This window comes from Daphnia pulex, chromosome 2, assembly GCF_021134715.1.
Source record: "Daphnia pulex isolate KAP4 chromosome 2, ASM2113471v1".
In the NCBI taxonomy this organism is placed as follows: domain Eukaryota; kingdom Metazoa; phylum Arthropoda; class Branchiopoda; order Diplostraca; family Daphniidae; genus Daphnia; species Daphnia pulex.
This window is the reverse complement of record NC_060018.1, coordinates 9,930,539-9,939,634: the sequence shown is the minus strand read 5'-3', so window position 1 is coordinate 9,939,634 and position 9,096 is coordinate 9,930,539. Positions and strand designations below refer to the sequence as shown.

General features: G+C 40.4%; 1 long non-coding RNA gene and 1 other non-coding gene across 2 annotated transcripts; one reads left to right on the top strand and one right to left on the bottom strand.

Annotated features, from left to right (window-relative positions):
* Positions 1–3,865: 3,865 nt before the first annotated feature.
* LOC124189054 lies at positions 3,866–3,925 on the bottom strand. Its single transcript, XR_006872608.1, has one exon. It is a non-coding gene; the product is annotated as a U6 spliceosomal RNA (small nuclear RNA).
* Positions 3,926–6,436: 2,511 nt separating this feature from the next.
* Positions 6,437–7,083, top strand: LOC124206179. Its single transcript, XR_006879604.1, has 2 exons — positions 6,437–6,560; positions 6,689–7,083. It is a non-coding gene; the product is annotated as an uncharacterized LOC124206179 (long non-coding RNA).
* Positions 7,084–9,096: the final 2,013 nt, after the last annotated feature.

The window sequence follows — 9,096 nt, the reverse complement described above, 5'->3', positions numbered from 1 at the left end:
CTACGACTCGCCTTCATACAACTCTGACCCACTTTTAAATGGTCTTTGGCCTTTACTTCTCGATAAAGAATCCACGTCACAAGAGGTCAAGAGCCCTTCAACTGGCAATGCGGTGAGAAAATTGATGGAGTCTCCTCATCGAAAAACGGACTTTTTGCAACGCCTTCCGTTAGGTTGGCGAGAAAAAATTGATCCAAATGATTGGCAATGGATCGGACAACATCTCTTTGCTTCAAAAGGTGTCTTCGTGTGCGACCTTAAAAATTGGTGGCATCCACCACACCCACCTGGTCCATCGAGCAACCTCCCTTCATTTGGATCTTATTTTTACAAGAGACTCTATTTGTGGATGCCACGAAAAATGTGGCTGTTTGATTTTAAATGCCCGTGCTGTGCGCGCCAACACTCACTAACTTCAAAAGGACTTTATCGTAGGGTGAGCTTGGTAATCGACATAAAGAACCGTCACTATTTAGCTGCAGAATATCTGGAATGTTCATCATGTAAAGGCACCTTCATATCTTATGAACATCATCTCATGGAGCAGTTAACTGGAGACGACAAAGCCCGATTTGGGATAGTTCTAACTCGAAAAATCGCGTGCGACAAATCAATGGTGTCTTTAATGCGAGTCCGGACTCTGGGTAACAGTACGACTGCACTATGCAATGACATTCACGAGCTTCAATCCGAAGAGTGGATGCGAAACACCCTGATCTACCTCTCCGATTGCCAACGTCATAAAAATGAGAGAGCAAGGCTTAACCTTACACCAGCGCAGTACGAAGCCCCACCTGTCTTCAAAACCCCACCAACGCAAAAGTGGTTTTTAGCTGTTTACGTTCGCGATGTTTGGTCCCGTTTGGAGACGCTAAAAGGAAGTGCTACATCAATTTACGTCTCAATTCTGAAAATTGATTCTACGAATAAAGTAACGCGAAAACTGCAAGGGACTTCAGCTAATTCAGTGTCGTGGTGTACTAACGTTGGGAATGAGAAGGGCGAAATTCTACTTTCCATTTTGACAACTTCCGAATCTCTTTCCAACTTGGATAAAATGGATCAAGGACTCATTGCTCGATACCACAGTACTGGGCAACCTGCTCCACTTGTGCTTTACTCCGATCGGGACTGCTGTTCGTTCAAATTTACCACAATGTTCAACCTTTGGGACAATTTGATAATTCTTCTAGATTCCTGACACTTTATGCGTAGACTTGCTTTCGCTTCCACAAACGAGTCTCACCCACTGTATGGCATCTGTATGTCACGAATTTCGACGGCCATTTTCGAATTGCATTCCAGTGATGTAGCATTGCAAAAAGAGGCTAAGTGCGGCGAATTGAAGCTTGCCGGAATCAGACAACCATCACAAGAAACCGTTTTGAAATCCATAACTAAACAGGAGCTGGCCAGACATTGTCGTCGCAGGACCCGAGGAGTGGAGAATACGACCAATCTTCTTTAAGAACTTTTTTCATCGTTGATGGATGTGACAGATACGTTGGGAGTGCCCATCCTTCGGGAAAACGCGTTTGAGATTTTGGAAACAGAAATAAAACACATTCAGTGTCTTCAAGATCCTACCGGTGTTCTTCTGTATACAAAAACAGGATCAATCAAAAAAGGGGGAATTTCGTTGCCGGTTTATCGTTGTGCAAGAGGCACCACTTCGTTAGAAAGTTTCCATAGCCAAATCAAAAATTTTTATTCCAGGTAAGCGTGAACGTTAGATTTTTTACTGTAATCAGCAAATTAATCTTTTTTGTGTGGTATCGTAGGAACGTCGGCCAATGACATGCATTTTGAAGCGTTTCTTCTCGACGGAATCGCAAGATGGAACACGGCAAGAAAATCGGCTTCGCTTGACGCCCCAGTGTCACCTCGCCATCGCTCTAAAGAACAAACTACATCAGCTTTCATCATCTGTGATGGGGGTCCCCGTTGATCCTTGTTATCGGCCGCCTTCATTTTCTAGCGGAGAGCTGTTGGGAGTTGAATATTTGTATGGTGAAAACGTCTCAACACTGTCATTAGACGTCGACAAAGAGATAGACGAAGGAATTGGAGAAGAGGAGACCTTCTTAACCCCAGCTGAAGCAAAGGACTTGGATCCAGAGCTGGATATTACCTGTGGTTCTTTTGTGATCAGGTATTTTTTCTGGTGTATGAGGTTTCTTCAACTATAAATTTGAATTTTATTTTTATTTGTATAGTCAGCAATCCGATGACGATACTGCTTGTGACGTGAGCATGGACATTCCGGGTTGGAATCTCGTCGACAAAATGGCAACATTTCTCTTGGAGTCTTCCAGTCTTGCTTTTAAAAGAAAAGATGCAGACACTTTCATTCAACTTTATCAAAATCTTTCTGATTTTGATAAAAAACCGTTGACATCCACCAAAACGCTAAAGCCCGGTCAGGGCCGATTTTCTAAATCGAAAAATATAAGTGGCCACGTTGGCTAAGAGGCCATGAAGCGTTGTTTCATCACGGCTGGGGCCCCGTCGCATTCCCCGCGGAAAAACCGCTTGGTGGAAGTAATCTGCACGAGACTTTCAATTTCGATCACCTCCCCACAAAAGGCGCCTTATGTTTTGCGATATGCGAAAATTGTGCAACGGTACAACGGAATTAGAAATCGCGTCATGGGATGCCCCCAAATTGTTGAAAAAACTGGCGTTGCACTCTATCAATTAATGAGACGACTCTGAGCATGTGGTAATTTACAAAACCTTTTTCGTGTTGAAATTTATTGATGTTTACTATTCTTTATTCTTGAACTAGGTTAAAGGATATAACGAGGCATTCTGAGATTCAGTTGCTACTTCAAGGGGCTAATTTAAGTGCACCCTGTATTCTGTCGGCGACAGCCCTAACACCGTCAAAAAGTCTGGAGTGTATGCCTGCTGGTGGTGAGACGCCACTCAACCCCATGATATTTCCTGAACCCTCAGATTACAGTGGGCTTGCAAAGGTGATTTTTATAATTTATTTTGGCTGTGAGTTCCATCTTCGATTCATCATTCTGTCTAGGTGAGACAACATGCCACGATTCCAGCGTTGGCTGAAACCAATCCAGAAATGGCTCCAGAAATAATTGATGAAGCTCCTTTGGTCATCGAAGATCAGACTCAACAACTGGACCCAGTGGAGAAAAAGGGCAAAGGAACTGAGAGGAGAGGCGGCGCAAGTTAAAAAACCAAGAAAGGAATATTCCTGCAACAAGTGCAACCATCCGATCACTTCTGATGGCCACACCCAGTTCAAGGGGAAGAGATTTTGCTCGGCGACTGAGGGAAAGTCGAAAGAACAATGGTTAGCCGAAATGAGAATTGCAAAGTCTAACTAATATTTCCTTTTTTACTCAATAACTGCTCAACCAACCGTTGACTGTCTTTCCGTTTTTTTTTCTCTTCTCTCGGTTGACAATTCAACCATACATTGTATCATTTGTATGTTTTTCATCGTTGTTTATCTCGGGTGATTTCTCTTATGAGGATTATTTCAGTTGACTATTCAAACATGAATACAGATGATTAAAAACGACTTTTTTACTTCTTTTTATTCCGATTCAAAACATACAGTAAAATTGATGCCCAAAGTCATTCAATCTAGATCAACAACTTTAAAAAAGAACGCCAAGATAAAAAAGCTAGGGAACTCGAAAACAATTGAAGGGCGGATTCCGCCGTTCATGAAAGGTTTGTTCTGAAATCATTTCAAAAATAAACGCCATAATAGGTAAATAATGTGAAGAAAAAAAAATGAAAAACGACACCCGACGTTTCTCCCCCCTCTCTTTCCTTACCCCCTCTTTTTTCCCCCTTTTGCCCCGGGACAGAGAAGATTACGTCCCAGCTTTTGCGCAGGAGCAATGCTAATCTTCTCTGTATCGTTCCAATTAGTATATCTCTAGTGGAGCTTTTGGGGTTTAAACTGGTGTGGTGCAACACACTCATTTCAAACCCTTTTTTTATTGGTTTCAAATTGGTGCTGCGAACGCTCATGCGGAACAGTCATTCAATTATCGTCTGACTCTGGAGATTTGACTCTGGAGATTTGCGGTTTGAATACGTTTCCTATAGCTTATAATGGGTGTGTTACACCAGTATGAACTCCGCCTGAATCTAGATTGTAAAACCACGATCAATTTTCTTTTCATCCAGGGTAATAGAAGTGGGGATTATGCATTTTAAACTGGGATCTCATACTCATTTCCAACTTTACGAATAAAATAATAGACATTTTTTTCCTAAGTGCTGGGTACATCCACTTTTGATATCTCCATTATTAACTGCGTTTATTACTGGTGAAAACTCTTAGCTCAGTTTCAAATTAATAAATTATCAAATCATAATGACAATATTTGACTTCATCGGGAATTGAACAATAGATTTCTAGCTTGACACAGGATAACTCTAACCACTATACCATAACGGCTTAAAACGATAATATCTTGCTGTCATAAGATCGTAGCAAAATATCTTGATTGACGTTGCAAGTGAACGTTTGGACTTTAAAGTAGAACTTTCAATCAAAACTAAGTAAAAATTATAATTTTTATGCATTTGACTTTGATTGTGAAATAATGAAAAATGAACTGTGTCGTTGATAGAAAGATCAGAATTTTTATTTAGATAAATCTTTAATAAAAATTAATGAATAAATAAATGAGAAAAATACAACAGGGAACAGTGGGAGAAGATTATCATTTCAGTTTCCGTTGTTGTAAAGTATAAAAACGTTGCCAATTCTGGTGTTTTAACAAACTTGTTTCGACTGCCCATGGAATATTACTTCGTGAGTGGTAAAGCTACTAAGGCTTCTACAGATTATGACTTTATGATGTTCTGATTACATTCCAGAACAAAATGATGAAATGGTGTTAGAGTGTATATATATCGATTTAATAATTAGTATAGTAAATGTAAGGGGTAAATTAAAAATAAGGTTAACACACTGAATGAAAAGTTATCGTCAACTAGTTCGATGTACTGTTAATTGCAATGGTAAAGTTAGGGTAGTTTTCTAATTAAAAATCAGTTTCATAAACCGTTTTCGACTAAAAATACTATCAAGCTATTCGGGATTAACACTCAGAACAACACGAAATTGATACTGGTGTATTATCTAAAAAAAAATTGGGATCGCCGCGAAAGTCTCCTTTTTACATAAGGTTCTCTCGGGCGTTCGAAAACCTTTGGTAGCTACTGTAGGTTTGCTTAGAAACAGCTGATTATAAAAGGGTCAACACAGTTATTGTGTTCACTACTTCCAAACAATCCAAATGGTTCTTCGTTCGCTTCGCTCACTCGAACAATTATCAAGTAATAACGTCCACCTCTAGGAAGGAGAAGTTGAGGACGCTACTCTCCCTAACCAATGAAGGATGACCTCAAGGAGGAGGAGCAATGAGGTGACCCTACTCCTCCTCCTAGAAGGAGGAGCGCTTTCTAGTGGAGGACGGGTACCATTTTCTCTAGATGTTCGATAAATTGGCGCATAACTGCCATTTCTTCTCCTGAGTTAGACAAACCAAGTCCTGTTAGAGTTAATCAAGTTAGTCAAGTCATGAGTTTTAGAGTTAGTCAAGTGATGTCTACACCCAAAAAAAAGAAGCTGAGTGTCGCTACTAAAGAAGAAGATTAGGAATTCTACACTCCCATGGTTAACAAGCTACAGAAGAAAATATGGGCGAAAAAAATTAGAAAATTCACAAATCAAAAGCTGAACCTGGATTTCTCCCGCAAATTGTTCGTTGAGAACATTCTGAGGTATTGCAAGGCTAAAAAAGTGGAGTTAAAAAATTTAAATATTTCTAATTCTATTTTTTAAATAATAACTTACCTTTTTTTATTTAGGAAATTTTTTAGGACTTCGGCGTAATACTAGAGACCAGGATCGTGAAGGATCTTTCAGATCGGGCCGTACTAATCACTTTTAACATAAGCGATTCCGTGCTGTAAGCGGTATCTCGTCATGTAAGCATTTTAATTTTTATAAATATTATTTTTTATTTAGCTTATTATATTTTATTTTATTTTTATAAAGGAAAAGACTACTTTTCATCTGAATCAAAGAAAATGGTCGTAGGCAGGCGTAGATTCCATCTATTTGGGCTTTTTGCCTGATTCTCCAATAGATGGCATTGAAGCTGATCGTCCGAGTGGGGGCGCTTGCAAGGCAGGAAAGAGTGACCGCCATTAGTTTAGTTTAGTCTTCATTTTTGAATTTTCACCCTGGTCAGAGTCGGAGCAACGTTAATTTTATTTGAAAACGCTACACGAACATTGCTGCCAAGTGCCAAGTGTCAAAACTTGTTTACGTTTTTTCAAGCGGACACAATTTTTAAATGTTCATTTGCAAGCGGAAGATAAGTTCGCCAACTTACTTTTTGTGTTGCCAATTGCTGTTAGATGATATTACTTTAAACACTATTAATTATATTAATGTTTCTTAATTAGAGGTTGGTGCAAGATATCCCCCGTCTGCCCAGATTTGATTACGCTGAGTTCGGTGATTGACGTTGACGAACTGTCCGCCGTAAAAAGCAAAGGTGAAATATTATAAACACACAGTGTTTTAAAAAAATTGCTCTTGTCTATTAATCAACGTCAAATATCGAATGTATTTGGAGTGTTTGCTAATCGTTTCGTTTTTGTTTTTGTTTTTTTCTTTCTCTAGTTCGCTATATCCCGCTTCAAGCGACAGCTGGCGCAAGCGATCAGGCAGGGGCCGCCGATAATGACGGTGATGATCAGTTATTGGCGCTTCCATCTTTGTGTTCCCGATGAAATATCAAATATTTCTTGTTTTGAAAATTATTTGTTTTATTTTTTTCGTTTTCCCCTTGGCGTGATTGGAATTTTGGTTCTTTTGGCCGTGAAATACAACCTAATGTTGATTTTGACCGTTAGATGGCCGTTTAAGCGGCAAAAACTCCATTTTGTTATTTTTTTCAAATAAGAAAAAGTATCTTTCGATATTAGCAAATATGAGGGTTTGCAAAATCCATAATGCAAACAAGGCTGTATTTTTGCTGATGAATAAAGCAAACAGCTCTTCTGTTTTCCACCGCACTTTTCAATTTCCGACCATAAAATATGGCAAATAGCCGAATGCATAGGTCAACTCACTGTTGAAAGAAGAAAAAACCCAATCTGAATATTTTAAGAAAAATTCATCGATATCCTTCTAATGTTGAAAGAGTTTGGGATCCAACCCGTCGATATTCAACACCGCGGAACGTGAGTGAAGACGTTCTCATGTCGAGGCCCACATTACGTCAGATAATGAATCGAATAACTTCCTCTCGTACTGGACCGTGTGGGCGTTTCTGTTGGGCTCCTTTGGGCTCCCAAGCACGTCAATCGACGAGAAAGGTAAGATATAATTACAGCGGAACTATATAGCCTTTATCGCCCTGAGAAGCCAACATCTTTGATGGCCATTACGTCCAAAAGGCCACTGACAAAAGCATGGCAGTGTGTATACAGACTTGCGATCGATCTTCTTATACAGCACATTGTGTGTGAAAAAGGAAAATGTCTAAATCGAATCTATCGAATTTAACCGCCGACCGACGACGGCGCCCCGACGCCAATTTGATGCCCGTCGTCTCCAACGGGGCAGCGGTTACCCCAGGGATCACCGTAATTAGATTATACGGCATAGTACTTTTTTCGCCTGTTATATAGTATGTGTGTGCGGGGGCTCAGAGAGTTCACAGGAGACCTTTCATATACAACAACAAAAGGGGGGAAGAAAAAAAAACGAGTTGTGATGCTGGAGGTCGCGTAACGGCCGTTGAGAACGACCGAAAAAGGTGCGAATCAGATAATGTAATAGAGATGACGATGTCGACTAGTATAGTAGACGCGGCAAATTCGATGGTCAGTGACGTAGGCCCATAAAACAGAGAGTGATATTTACTTTTTCTCTCTCTCTCCCACTCGAGTGCATTTTCACGATGAAAGGAGATGGTGCTAATATATATCCTCTCGATGGAAAGAAAGTGAAAGAGAACGATCTGGCGGATGTGTTCATTTTTCCCATAGCATCACAGGAACGAAAAGAAAAAAAAAGATTCCCAGCAGAAGAAGATAAAAAAACAATCCTGCGCCCGTACGTATGTCTACTATACATCGCCTGTTTCCACGTGAACGACAATATACATGCCGACGAGATGTACATACAGTAGACCCCCTCATCTCTTTTTCGTTCGACGGATCCTTCGGTACCGGTCTTCCCGCGCCGTCTGTATTATGTGATGGTCCCGTGCAACCTGATCGATGGTAGGCCTAATTAGCAATGCTATGAGGGGGGGGGGAATCTAATGAAAACATGGAATCCTAGTCACATGATACAAAACCAACAGTCGAAGATCTATACAGGCGATCGCAGAAGGCCATCTTCTCTATACATTAACGACAAATATTAGTACTCAGATATTAGGTGGTATTCCCTCAGCCATCGATTGTTTCTTTCGAAATGTGGATAGAGAGCTGCGAATTTTGAGTTTTCGACTAATAGCCTATTCTTATTATCGGTAGAATACATTGTACAAGTCTACACCCCATCGAAAATCTTTTATTCACATAGACGGACGCAAAGTCGTCCATACTTAGACATTATATAGACTTGGCTTTAACGAGACGTGAACCCAAAGGGAATGGATCATCGCGATGAGAAGAAGGGGGCAGCAAACACTAGAGAAGCGCCATCAAGAGAGCTATGTATAAGGTCTATTGTTCGTTTGGTGCTAAAAACGGGGTGAGGAATATAAAAGGCGAAAGAAAAACAATATAGGAAATCAATGGCCGAGAGTCTCTAGCTGTGTATGTGTCTCTGTGTGTGTGGTGGTAGCGAGTATAGCGTATTATAGTAGTAGCCCTAAGACAGGTTTTATAGCGCCCACTATTTTGCGACCGTTAAAGGCAATCGTAGTCATTCGTCGCTCTTGTCAAATCTAACAACTGCCAACAGCCCAGCGCAAGACTGATGGACGAGACATCAGGATTTACTTTTGCTCTTTAACTCTATTATTCATTGCTGGCCATCCACTGGGGACCTTGCTGCTGGCCGAAGGATTT